This window comes from Felis catus, chromosome B3 (assembly GCF_018350175.1).
Source record: "Felis catus isolate Fca126 chromosome B3, F.catus_Fca126_mat1.0, whole genome shotgun sequence".
NCBI lineage: Eukaryota > Metazoa > Chordata > Mammalia > Carnivora > Felidae > Felis > Felis catus.
In genome coordinates this window covers 138,377,895-138,388,548 of record NC_058373.1, presented here as the reverse complement: position 1 = coordinate 138,388,548, position 10,654 = coordinate 138,377,895, and the positions used below count along the sequence as shown (strand labels likewise).

General features: G+C 49.6%; 1 long non-coding RNA gene across 2 annotated transcripts in view; it reads right to left on the bottom strand.

Moving 5' to 3' along the window:
* Positions 1 to 4,061: 4,061 nt before the first annotated feature.
* The window catches only part of LOC109501014, a 48,842-nt gene continuing 42,249 nt past the window's right edge, over positions 4,062 to 10,654 (bottom strand). For both annotated transcript variants that reach the window (XR_002743258.2, XR_002743257.2), the window contains one exon: positions 4,062 to 6,573. This is a non-coding gene — a long non-coding RNA (uncharacterized LOC109501014). The remainder of the gene's footprint in view (positions 6,574 to 10,654) is intronic.

Genomic DNA, 10,654 nt, shown 5'->3' with positions numbered 1-10,654 from the left:
AAATTGACCTTTCCTGGGCTGGATTTCCCACAGATTAAGTGACCTACAGGCATCTCAGCAGCTTTCATTTGTGGCTGGTCCCCATCAATGGGTCATCGTTGGTCTGTGCCTTTGGCCTTTCATGACAGAAGGGGCCCCTTTCTGATTAAGGGAAAGATGGCAGCTTATGGGTAGGGAAGATCTGAGGAGTCATCTTTGGGTCTTGCCAGAATTAAGGCTGACCCACCTCTCTGCTCGTTCTAACTTTGATTTCTTTGGTCCCAATGAGATAGATGCTAGTTAAGGAACTTGTGCCTTTATTTCTTTACCAACTGCAATGCTTAGGACTGTTCAGCTGTTACCCACAGCTTCCTGCCCTTGGCTGAGAGATGGGATGCTCAGAACAGGACACTGAGTTGTGCTGTCCTCCCAGTGACCAGGACAGACAATGGAGTTGAAAGCCCCAGCTTTAAGGCCAAGTTTACCTACCCGGCAGGCTGTCCCAGGCAGGGAGGTGTGCTGACCTTGGATTACCCTGCTGTGGATGCATCTGATCTCTTATTTTGCAAAATTCCCCCATTATTGTCTAACCATAGAACATACACCTCTTAACAAAGGGTCTTGTAGGGAAAGGTTTGCAGATGTCTTGTGACCTTCTCTCTCAGAGCAATAATGTGGCCCTTCTGCCGGGAGTGTGCACAGTTTTGTGTAACTTGTTTACAAATGGTGGAGAATATCAGCAGTCGGCTCATTTATCCGCTTCCCATGACAGAGAAGAGTCGTCAGGTAGTGATGTCCAGCAGCCCCTCCCCCCCGCCCACCCAGCTCACAAAGGGGTCTTTCTGGGGATGGCCCACCATAGAAATTCTGCCCTTAGGGAGGGGGAAGCCACTCAACCCGCTAAGAGAGCACTGTCAGAGGAGGAATCAGGAATTTGGCCTCTGGAACTCTCTTCCCAATGTGTGGCCGCAGCCAGTCTGGGCTCCTGGAGTAGCTATCAGGGAAGTGCTTACGTGGCGGATGGGATTGTTTCTGGCAGAGACCAAGGAAACCAGGAAGCGAGCGGGTTTCCTGATGCTCTGCGGGCAGCCGACGGGGAAGAGAGAGCCCTAAGACTAAGCACGGCTGATGGCAACATTCACAGGAAAGTGAGCTGAGGCGGGGGGGCTGCTTAGAGGAGAGGGAGGAAAAGAGAGGAAACACAAGAGGGAGAAAGAGAAATATGGAGAGAAGGGGGCAGGAGCGGGGGAGGATGATGGCGAGAGACACTCCAACTGAAAGACTTCCTGTGAGGTCGTATACAGTTGGTGCCAAGACGGGGCACTTGTTCTCCCAGGCATTCTGCTGGGAGCTGTAGCTGCACTGTCTCATTGGACTTTCCTAATAACCTGGGATCGGGGTGTTACTGTCACTTTGGATAGATGAGGGAAGCCAGCTGAAGAGACGGAGACTTCACCTAAGACCAGCACAACCACCTGGGTCCCGGGCTCCTGGCCCAGGTCGACATCTGGTTCTATCTGCCTCACTGCCTCCAAATATGCCTGATCACCTGGGAGGCCCTGTAAAGACGGGGGCCAGGCTCCACTCTGGAGCTGGGATCTGGGAGAGGGTGTATGTTTCCTGAGCATCCAGGGGTATCCCACCGTCTCTTTTGTTTGGGCAAGTGACTTCCGCAGATACTGTCCTTGTAGCTGTGGTGAAGGATACCACTGAGACCACTCAAAGGGGTCATGGGAAGGTAAGGGAAAAATGCTCGGGCTGCTTTTGAGAAGGCTTAGAGGTTGGTTGATAGCCAATACTGTTGACAACCTGACAGTCCAACAGTAAGAACACAGGGACACGGGTGATGCTACATCTAAACAACAGGATCCCAAGATTCATTGATCCGCGACCATAGTCCGGATTGTCAATGGCAACGTATCTGGGAGCAATGTTCATAGCATGGCACCATTTGTATAAATTATAGTTTCTACCTCCTCCCGAGGAAGTGTCTGGATGGCTGTTGACGATGGCCGTCTGGAACGCCTTTGGACCCAGCCAAAACGAGGAACAGAGGAAGCTGTCCATTATAACAGGGAATGTGGGGACAATGACCTAAAGACTGTGCCTTGCCTAAACGCGACACTACTTTCATATTTCAAGGAAAATGGTCTCTCCAAACAGATGCGCAGTCCACCTGGTCTATAACGTATACACTAAATATCATCTTGATTCTGGGTGGTGATCTCTGGAGATTATTTTAATTTTTTAAAAAATGTATAGAATGTTTTAAAAATTGCAATTCTTTTCGGCTGGGACTATGCATGTGTGGTTCATGGAAAGACAGACAAGGATGAAAGGACTGAGCTGCTGGGTCAACTGGCCCCCTTCTTTTGCGGCATGAAGAGGTCTCAGCCCCCGCTATGCAGGAGGGCACCCCAAAGCTGTGCTCCTTGGGGTTAGGATGGCACATTATGGGGGATAAGGTGGGGGCAGAACTCCGGGTTCGCGGAGAAACCGTTTGCTTTGCACAGAAATCACAGAAACAGGCAGTGGGAAAAGAGCTTGTGGTCCATGTAGTATCCATGAAACTCTTGTAAAAAGAAAAAAACAGTCTCTATAAACTTTCCCCAGACTTCCCTGGACATCTCTGGACTCGTGAGCTACGTGACTTGAGGGGACTTGATCCTGTCTGGGTTTCAGATGGTTTACTGGGTTAAAAAAAAAAAAAAAAAAAAAAAGGAAAAAAATCTTCCGGGAGAGGGTCTCTGCCCTGCCCCTCCCCCATCCCGTAGAATCAGAGGGACCCCAAAGGCCCCCTCTGCCTTCCCAGGGTGTGGGTCCCTCTCACTGAACTTGGAAGGTCTTTGAGGCATCCTATGTCCTCCACTGAACCTCAGGCTCCCCCAGGGATCTTTCTTTCGGGGTCTCAATGCCGTTCTTGGGCTGCAGTGGGGAAGACCGCGCTTGGGACTTAGGCTCAGCGCCTTGCTGCGTGATCTCACAGTCCTCGTGCCTTTGCCAAGTCAACTCACCTTGCAGGTCACACTTTCTGCGTCAGTTAAGTGAGGCAAACATATCCACCTGATGGGATTAGGGGGCTAGCATCACCCCCATTTCCAGGGGAGGAAAACCAGGGATCCCAGATCATAAGAGCCAGAAATGGGGTTCAAGCCACAGGCAAGCACCTCGCAGCTCCGAACCTAGGCTTCCAGGATCGGGCTTTCGGCTTTCGGAGGTCCCCCCTGCAGGGGTTGAAGCGAAAGGCATCCATTCAGCTGTGCTGCCTGGGCCAGCTGCGGGGCGATCAGAGCGAGGCAGGGCTGGTGGGAAGCGTTGGGCCCCGAGCCCGAAGTGGCCAGATTCCAGCAAGCTCACCCCCACACCTTGGGCCACGCGAGGTGTGGAGCCAGAAGGTCCGATTCCACTTTTCCCGACCGTGGTGCAACCTTGGTGGAACCAATTAGCTTTTTTGAGAGCCGCTGCCTTCATCGTGTAAAATGGGGAGAAGGATACACATTCCCTGGGGTGGTTGTGAGCCCCGCACCCCCGCCCCGCCTCCAGTAGGATGGGCACAATATGCTGGGCGTGGTTGTGATCACTATTATTAATCCCCAGGCTGGGCTCTGTGCGCGCGTGAAACTGGAGACCCGAGGCCACGGTGGCCTCTCCCTTCCCCGTTCCCTGAAGATGCCCCTAGACCCTCGGGAAGCTGTGGGTTTGCCCAGTGTGCGCTCCTGGGTCCTGCTACATGAGGGTGCAAATAAGACCACGCAGGCCAGAGACGCGGGCCAGAGCGCCTCCCCTCGGCCCGGCAGGCACTGAATGGGCAGCTTTATTTCTGGGCTCTGGATTACGATGATCTCGAAGAACCATCTGGAGGCTGATCCGAGGGCTGGAAGGGCAGTCTTCCCCCCCAATAAACTTCAGATGAGTATACTTGAAAAATCACAGGGGCTTCTATGGCCCAAACCAAACAGGTCTGCTTAACAGAATCACATTCAGGTGTTTGTTTTTTTAATAAAATAAAAAATAAGTATAGACAAAGGAATGACAGTGAAGTTTGAAAATACCACAGTGTTAAAAAAAAAAAAAGACGTTGGTAGTATTTTTTTAATCCATTGCACCTTTATTGTTTACTCTGTTCACTGTTCAGAATTTTCATACAGTCTTTCCAGAATCACACACAACCTGGTAGATGGCTCCCTCCCCCTGACAGCCCATTTTATTCCCAACCAGACTCCTCTTGTCCCTCGTCCTTACTTGTATGATATTCTGCCAGTGTCCAAGGAGTTCCCAAGGGTTATTTATTTTTATGGAGGAAGGGGGGGGTGAGATGTGCAGAACTGGACTTTCACAAAGCCATCGGGTTTGTGAATGACCCTGAGGGCCCTTTCTTTCTTGTGCCTTCCCCTCCTGTGCATCATCTCTCTCTCTAGCAGCCCCGCAGCCCTCACTGGGCTGAGGAATCGGGCAGATCTGGGCAGATTCAGCCACCTGATCTCGGGGAAGTTTCCTGATCTCTCGGAGCTCTTTCTATTACAAATGGTGGGAAAAGAGCCCCTCCCATCTCGCAGGGGGATTACAGGGTTATAGGGGGATTTCAGTGACCTAAGGAATATAAAGTCTCTGGCACACAGTGTGCCCTAAATGCATGTCTACTTCCTTCTGGGAGGGAAGAGAAGACACCTGATGAATACCGTCAGAGTCAGGTGCTTGGGGGCATCTGCTTTATAAAAGAACCTGGTCCCTTAAAAGAGCACAAGAAGTGACTCTCTAATGGTGGAATTTCAGACACCACCACAAGGGGAGGGAGAGATCTGGCGGTAGCGACCTCCTGGGCATCATTTGAACCCAACTAGGCGAGCTGCTGCTTCTTTCGTCCACGGGCAAGTCTGGCACCGGCAAAAGGAACCGTGACCCTCTTTGTCAGGGTATGTCGCCACAGCCAGGCAAAGGCCCTTCTCAGGGAGCCAGGAGCAGAGGGCAAATTTGTATATACTCACCCATCCCTACCAGGGAGGAAGTAGCTTTGTGTGGCTGTAAACCAGGAGCTTTAGGAAGCACAGCGATCTTTTCGGGTGATCGCTGCATCCCCTTCTAGTGCCCTTAAAAAGTCACCTGTCACGGGGGTGTCCTTGCAGAGCCCGAAAGAGCCACGTGAGCTCTCACGCTGGACAGCCCACGTGCCATTTACACCCCACCTCCTCTGAAAAAGGTCCCAGGCAGCTCGCTAACTAAGGAAGGAATTATGCCCCTGTGCTGGCCTTCCCTCCTCGTTCTCCCTAACGTGCACGGTATGTGGCCGCTAAAATAAAAATCTGATCGATGTCACCAGAATGAAAAAATAATGCTGGCAATAAGAAGCCGACGATTCCGTCCTAGAATTGATCTGTGAACGTAGCTGCCCTCTCCTCTTCAATGACAGTCCTTTTTACTTTTTTCGAAGCTGATCTATCGCTCAGTCCTCGTTCATGCAAAATTCTCAGTAAGGATATGGTGCGACTGAGGTCCACATGCCCACAATCGTTTTAGATCTCCCATATAACAACAAAAAGCCGCTCATCGGACAATCTTAAAACATGCATCCACCAGGATCAGGGCTGGTACTATGGAAAAATGTCCTCCAGACCAAAGAGAGAGAGAGAGAGACAGAGAGAGAGAAAGAGAGAGAGGGGGGGAAGGGAAAAGAGTCAAGATGTTCGAAGCAGGACTAGAACGGCTATGCCACACAACACCTGCAGTCTACGGGGCGAAGCAGATAAAACCAACGAAAGCTCGAGGACTCGAGGAGCGCCTCTCCAAATATTTGGTTCATGCTAAAAAATAGAGCACATTTATTAAAAATATATATTTATAAACGTTGATATGAACAGATACACACGTCAAGCCAATGAAAAAAGAAAAATAAGTTATCTCCCCAGTATCAAATAGTTAGCCACTTTTGATGGATGGGATTCTGTCAGAGGGTTGCCCCTGTGGTTTCTCGTCCCGAACGGCTCGTCGTCGAGTTAAGGTGAAGCCCGTGTCCCAGGAGACACACCGATGAGCCTCGCCCTCCCTGTTCCTCCTTTCCAATGCGTGAAATCCATCAGAGACCCGGGATGAGGAGTTTCTGCACCCATCCGCTCACCCATGGCGTCAAAGGCTGGTCTTCTGAGTGTTCTTTCGGGCCCCGGGCCAAAGACGTTGAGTTCCTTGTCGTGTGAATGAGTTTTGTTGGGTTCATTGTGCTTTAGTGTCTGCTCTTCGTAGCAGGAGTGGTTTGTTTTTGTGACCTCTTCTACAGTTCGAAGGTGCATTTGCTTGAGCAGCGTGTGTAGGTCAGGCCTGCTCGCTTGCACGGCAGCGTCCGATCAGTCACCTGCCGACACACAGGACTCCCGTCACTCGGCCATCCCCGAGGCCCCTCAGCACCCTCTGAGCCATTCACAGAGTGGTGTATATGTATACAAATATGATAACAATCAGGTTCAGAATGGTCCCGATGATCCCCAGCATCGCCAAGACGCTCTCTTCCTTACTCTCTCTCTCCTGGCCTCCTCTGTCCTCATCATTTCCACTCGTGATTACCATCTTGGTGGCAAATGTCTTTATCTTCCGCCCCAGGCTAACCTGTAATGGAAAGAGGCAGCACAAAAGACGATCATTTATAAGCATCCTCTCCACGGCAGGGCAGAGCCGGGGCGGAGGGGAGGGGATTTCATGCCTGGGCGCTAGACCGTGCGTGGGAGTGAAAAATCACCCAGGGAGGGATCCCATCCCGGGACACGCCGCTCTGAGCCACGGAGCGGTAGCAGAGCACGGCTTGTCAATTTCAAGGGTGACTGTCCTGACACTGGCTCGAAGAGATCGGCCCAGGAGTCCAGCCTGGGTGCCACCTTCTCTACCAAGCTTGTTCTCTCCCCTCTTCCTTGAAGCAGAGAACAGAAGCTACTGCAGAGCAGTTGAACGAAAACACAGGCACCCTCCACGGCAGCGGGAATTTAACGTGCATTCACGTCCTACATCACACCCCAGAAAGGTCCCATCCTGCGTATGTGCAAAGAGGGGTTCCTACACACGACAGGAGCACTGGCTGCCACGTGGGCAGGGGTGGTCGGGACCCAGGGAAGGTGACTCACTGGGGCCAGAAGGACGGCAAGAGGATGAGAAGACTACCGTAAGACACTCTAGCAGGAGTTTGAGTTGGAAGGTTCCTTGGCGTTAAAGGGACACATCTTGTACAACGGGGCTGGGCACCTGTGCACTTGGGGACGTGGGCGAGACGCTCGTACAAGCTCCGTTTGTGACAGCAGAGGACCAGAAGCCACCCAAACGTGCATCGAGTGTAGAACAGATGGACCCGTGGTGGTCCGCCCACTAGACACGTCTGGACGTGATGGAATATTATACGGCAGTGAAATGAACGGGCTGAGGGCACCTGTGACAACGTGGAAAAAGCCCCAGCATGTGATGCAGAAGACTTTGTGCAGCAGGAGTCAAACCACAAAGGCTGAGAACAGGCATAACCAAACAACATAGTGTTTAGAGACGCATACAGTAAAAAGCCTTGGTTTTCAAGCATAATTCGTTCCGGAAACATGCCTGTAATCCAAAGCACTTGTATATCAAGCGAATTTCAAGAACCACTGGCTCAGTCGTGATCATGTGACGTCCCGCGTCACGTACTACGCGCACTACAAGACATCGCTCGTTTATCAAGTTAACATTTGTGAGCAATGTTTGTTCGTCTTGCGGAACACTCGCAGAACACGTTACTTGCCATCCGAGGTGCTACCGTGTTTGGTTTTTAGACAAAGCAAGAGAATAATTAACGCAAAATTCGGGAGAGAGGCTTCTCACAGGCGAGGACGAAGAGGGAGGCCATTTGGAAGGAGCACCAAGAATCTTCAATACACTGGCCACTTGCCCTTTGTTAAGCTGGGTGGGGGACACCTGGCTGTTCATTTTTCCCTCATTATCTTTTGAACTGTATTCATAGGTTCCAGATTTTTTTTTTGTATGAGGCATTTTGCAGTAACCGAAATCATTTCTTTTTTTAAAAATTTTTTTCACCTTTAATAGCTCTAAAAGCTAATTGTTTAGATTTTTAAAAAATATTATAGGGTTTATAACAAATGTAGAACTAAAATACATGTGATAAGAATAGCACAGAAAGTGGAGACAGTAAATCTGTTGTAAGGATCTTATATTTCAGGGGCACCTGGCTGGCTCAGTCGGTAGAACACGCGACTCTTGATCGTGGAGTCGTGAGTTCAAGAGCCACCTTGGGGGTAGAGTTTACTTAAAAAAATAATAATGATGAACAAATAAATAATAAAAATTAACATTAAGGATCTTATATTTTATGTGAAGTACTTTAATAGGATTTAGAGATCGATGGTGTTAAGTTAACAAAGACTGGAGCAACTCCTAAAGAAAACGAAAAAGTAGAAGAGCTAGTCAGCCAATAGTGGAGATAAAAACTGAACTGTAAGATATAATCAATTAGTCCAAAAAAACAAAAACCAGGATAAAAGGAAAGAGGAGCAAAGAACAGATGAGACAAATAGAAAACCACCAAAAGAAAACCGTTTTCCACCAGCCACTAATCTGAACCGTATGTAAAAAACGATCAGTGTGTGTGTCACGGCAGCAGCTTGTCTACTTGATGGGATGGGACTCAGACCAGGCCAGCCCCCCACCTCACCCCGGGTGCACTTCCTCCTTTACAGCCAGGCAGTGTTTCAGGCTCCGGCATGGTGATGGTTAATTTTATGCGTCACGTTGCCTGGGTCGTGGGGTGCCCTGACATCTGTCAAACATTATTTGGGGCGACTCCATGAAGCTTTTTCTGGATGACATTCACATGCGAATGGAGAGACTGAGGATAGCAGATGGCTCCTCCTGAAGTGGGTGGGCCTCACCTAATCAGCCGAAGACCCAAAGAGAGCAAAAGGGCTGAGTAGGAGGAGTTTCTCCTGCCTGCCTGCCTTTGAGCTGGGGCATCACTTTCCCTGCCTTTGAATTCAAACTGAAACGCTGATTCTTCCTGGGTCTTGAGCTTGTTAGCCTTTGTCCTGAAACTAAACCCACCGGCTCTCCTGAGTCTCCTAGCTGCTGACTCACCCTGCAGATCTCGAAACTCGCCAGCCTCCATCATGACATGGGCTGATTCCTTACAATAAATCTCTTTTTAATACAGGGGTCAGAAGATATCTCAGGGCAAATACCCGGGAAGGATCACAAACAGGAATCCAGGAAGGTGGAGGGTGTGGTTGCAAAGTGAATTATCTACACATCTCTTCCCCTGGGCCTGTGAATCCCCAAAAGGGCTGGGTAAGGCCGTGTGGATCAAGTCTAGATTTGGAGCCCAGTACATGCGAACAGGTGTCTGTGTCAGGGACAGACAGACAATGAGTGAAGACAGGGGAATTAATGCAGCGTGAGTGCATGCACAAATGAGTGGATAAATGTCTTAAAGCGAAGTCCCATTTCGTTCACAGCTTTAGTATAACCGGACAGGCTCAGGCTAGGCCAAGCATCCGGCTGGATCTATTCGGTTGTCTTTCTTCTTTTTCCTAGTACGGTTTTTAATGATGCATAATACACACACAGAAAAGTGCACAGACTTTAAATGTATAGCTTGACAAATGTTCCCAACTGTTTAGCTAGCATCAAGATCAAGAAACAGAACCTTCCAGAACCCCAGGAGGCCCCCGTGGCATCCTATTCCATTTACTATCTTTTCTGCCTTCTCCCCCTTCCCCCCCCCCCCCAAAAAAAAACCCACTACCCTGGTTTCTACACCCTAGGTTAGTTCTGCGTGTCTGTAAATTTTACACGAATAGAATCATACAACACATCCTTGTTCTCCCCCTCAGTCCTATGCTGGTGAAATTCACCTGTGTTGCGTGTAGCTTGTGGCTCATTCATTCTTACTGAGAACAGTACCCCATTATATAAACAGACCCATGATTTATGTCTCTATTTACTGCTGATGGACATTTGGATTTCTTCCAGTCTGAAGCCATCATGCTGCTCGGAACGTTCTTGCACACGTCTGCTGGCAAACGTTAAGTGTGCATTTCCCCCAACGTTTTACATACAATTTTTCAACATAAAGAAAAAAAAAAAATTTCCAGCGAGCACCCACACACACACCATCGGAATGCCACCATGAACAGGTTAGTACACTTGCTTTAGCAAATATCTGTGCGCCTACCCGTCCATCTTCCTTTTTGGGTGTATTCCAAAATAAACTGCAAATATGATTACACGTCTGCTTAAATCCTGCAGCATGCATGGGTTAACTAGCGTTCAATATTTCCTCGCAATTTTCCTTTTGACGTAAAACTTGTACGTGTGCAATGTCCTACTGGCTACCTGAGCCCGGGAGAGGAACCGCTGAGGTATAGGGCGTGCACGTGTTGCGGTTTACTAGATGGTGCTCGACGGTCCCCCAAAGGGGTTGTGTCCGCTTGCTTGTTTGTGAGTGCTAGAGTGATGATCGTCTCTTTTCTTCTGCTCACTCCATAGCCCAGCCTCTGCACCAAGTCACGAGAAGGTGCAAGAACTTTAGAAACCCACTCCTTTCTCTGCTCTGGACAGACATCTAGCCAACGAGTAGCCGTTATCTCCTTAGAGGGTCTCTTGTGGCTTGGAGTCTCTTTAGCTGGACCTCGAGCCCCAAGAGAGCAAGCTGCTGAAAGTT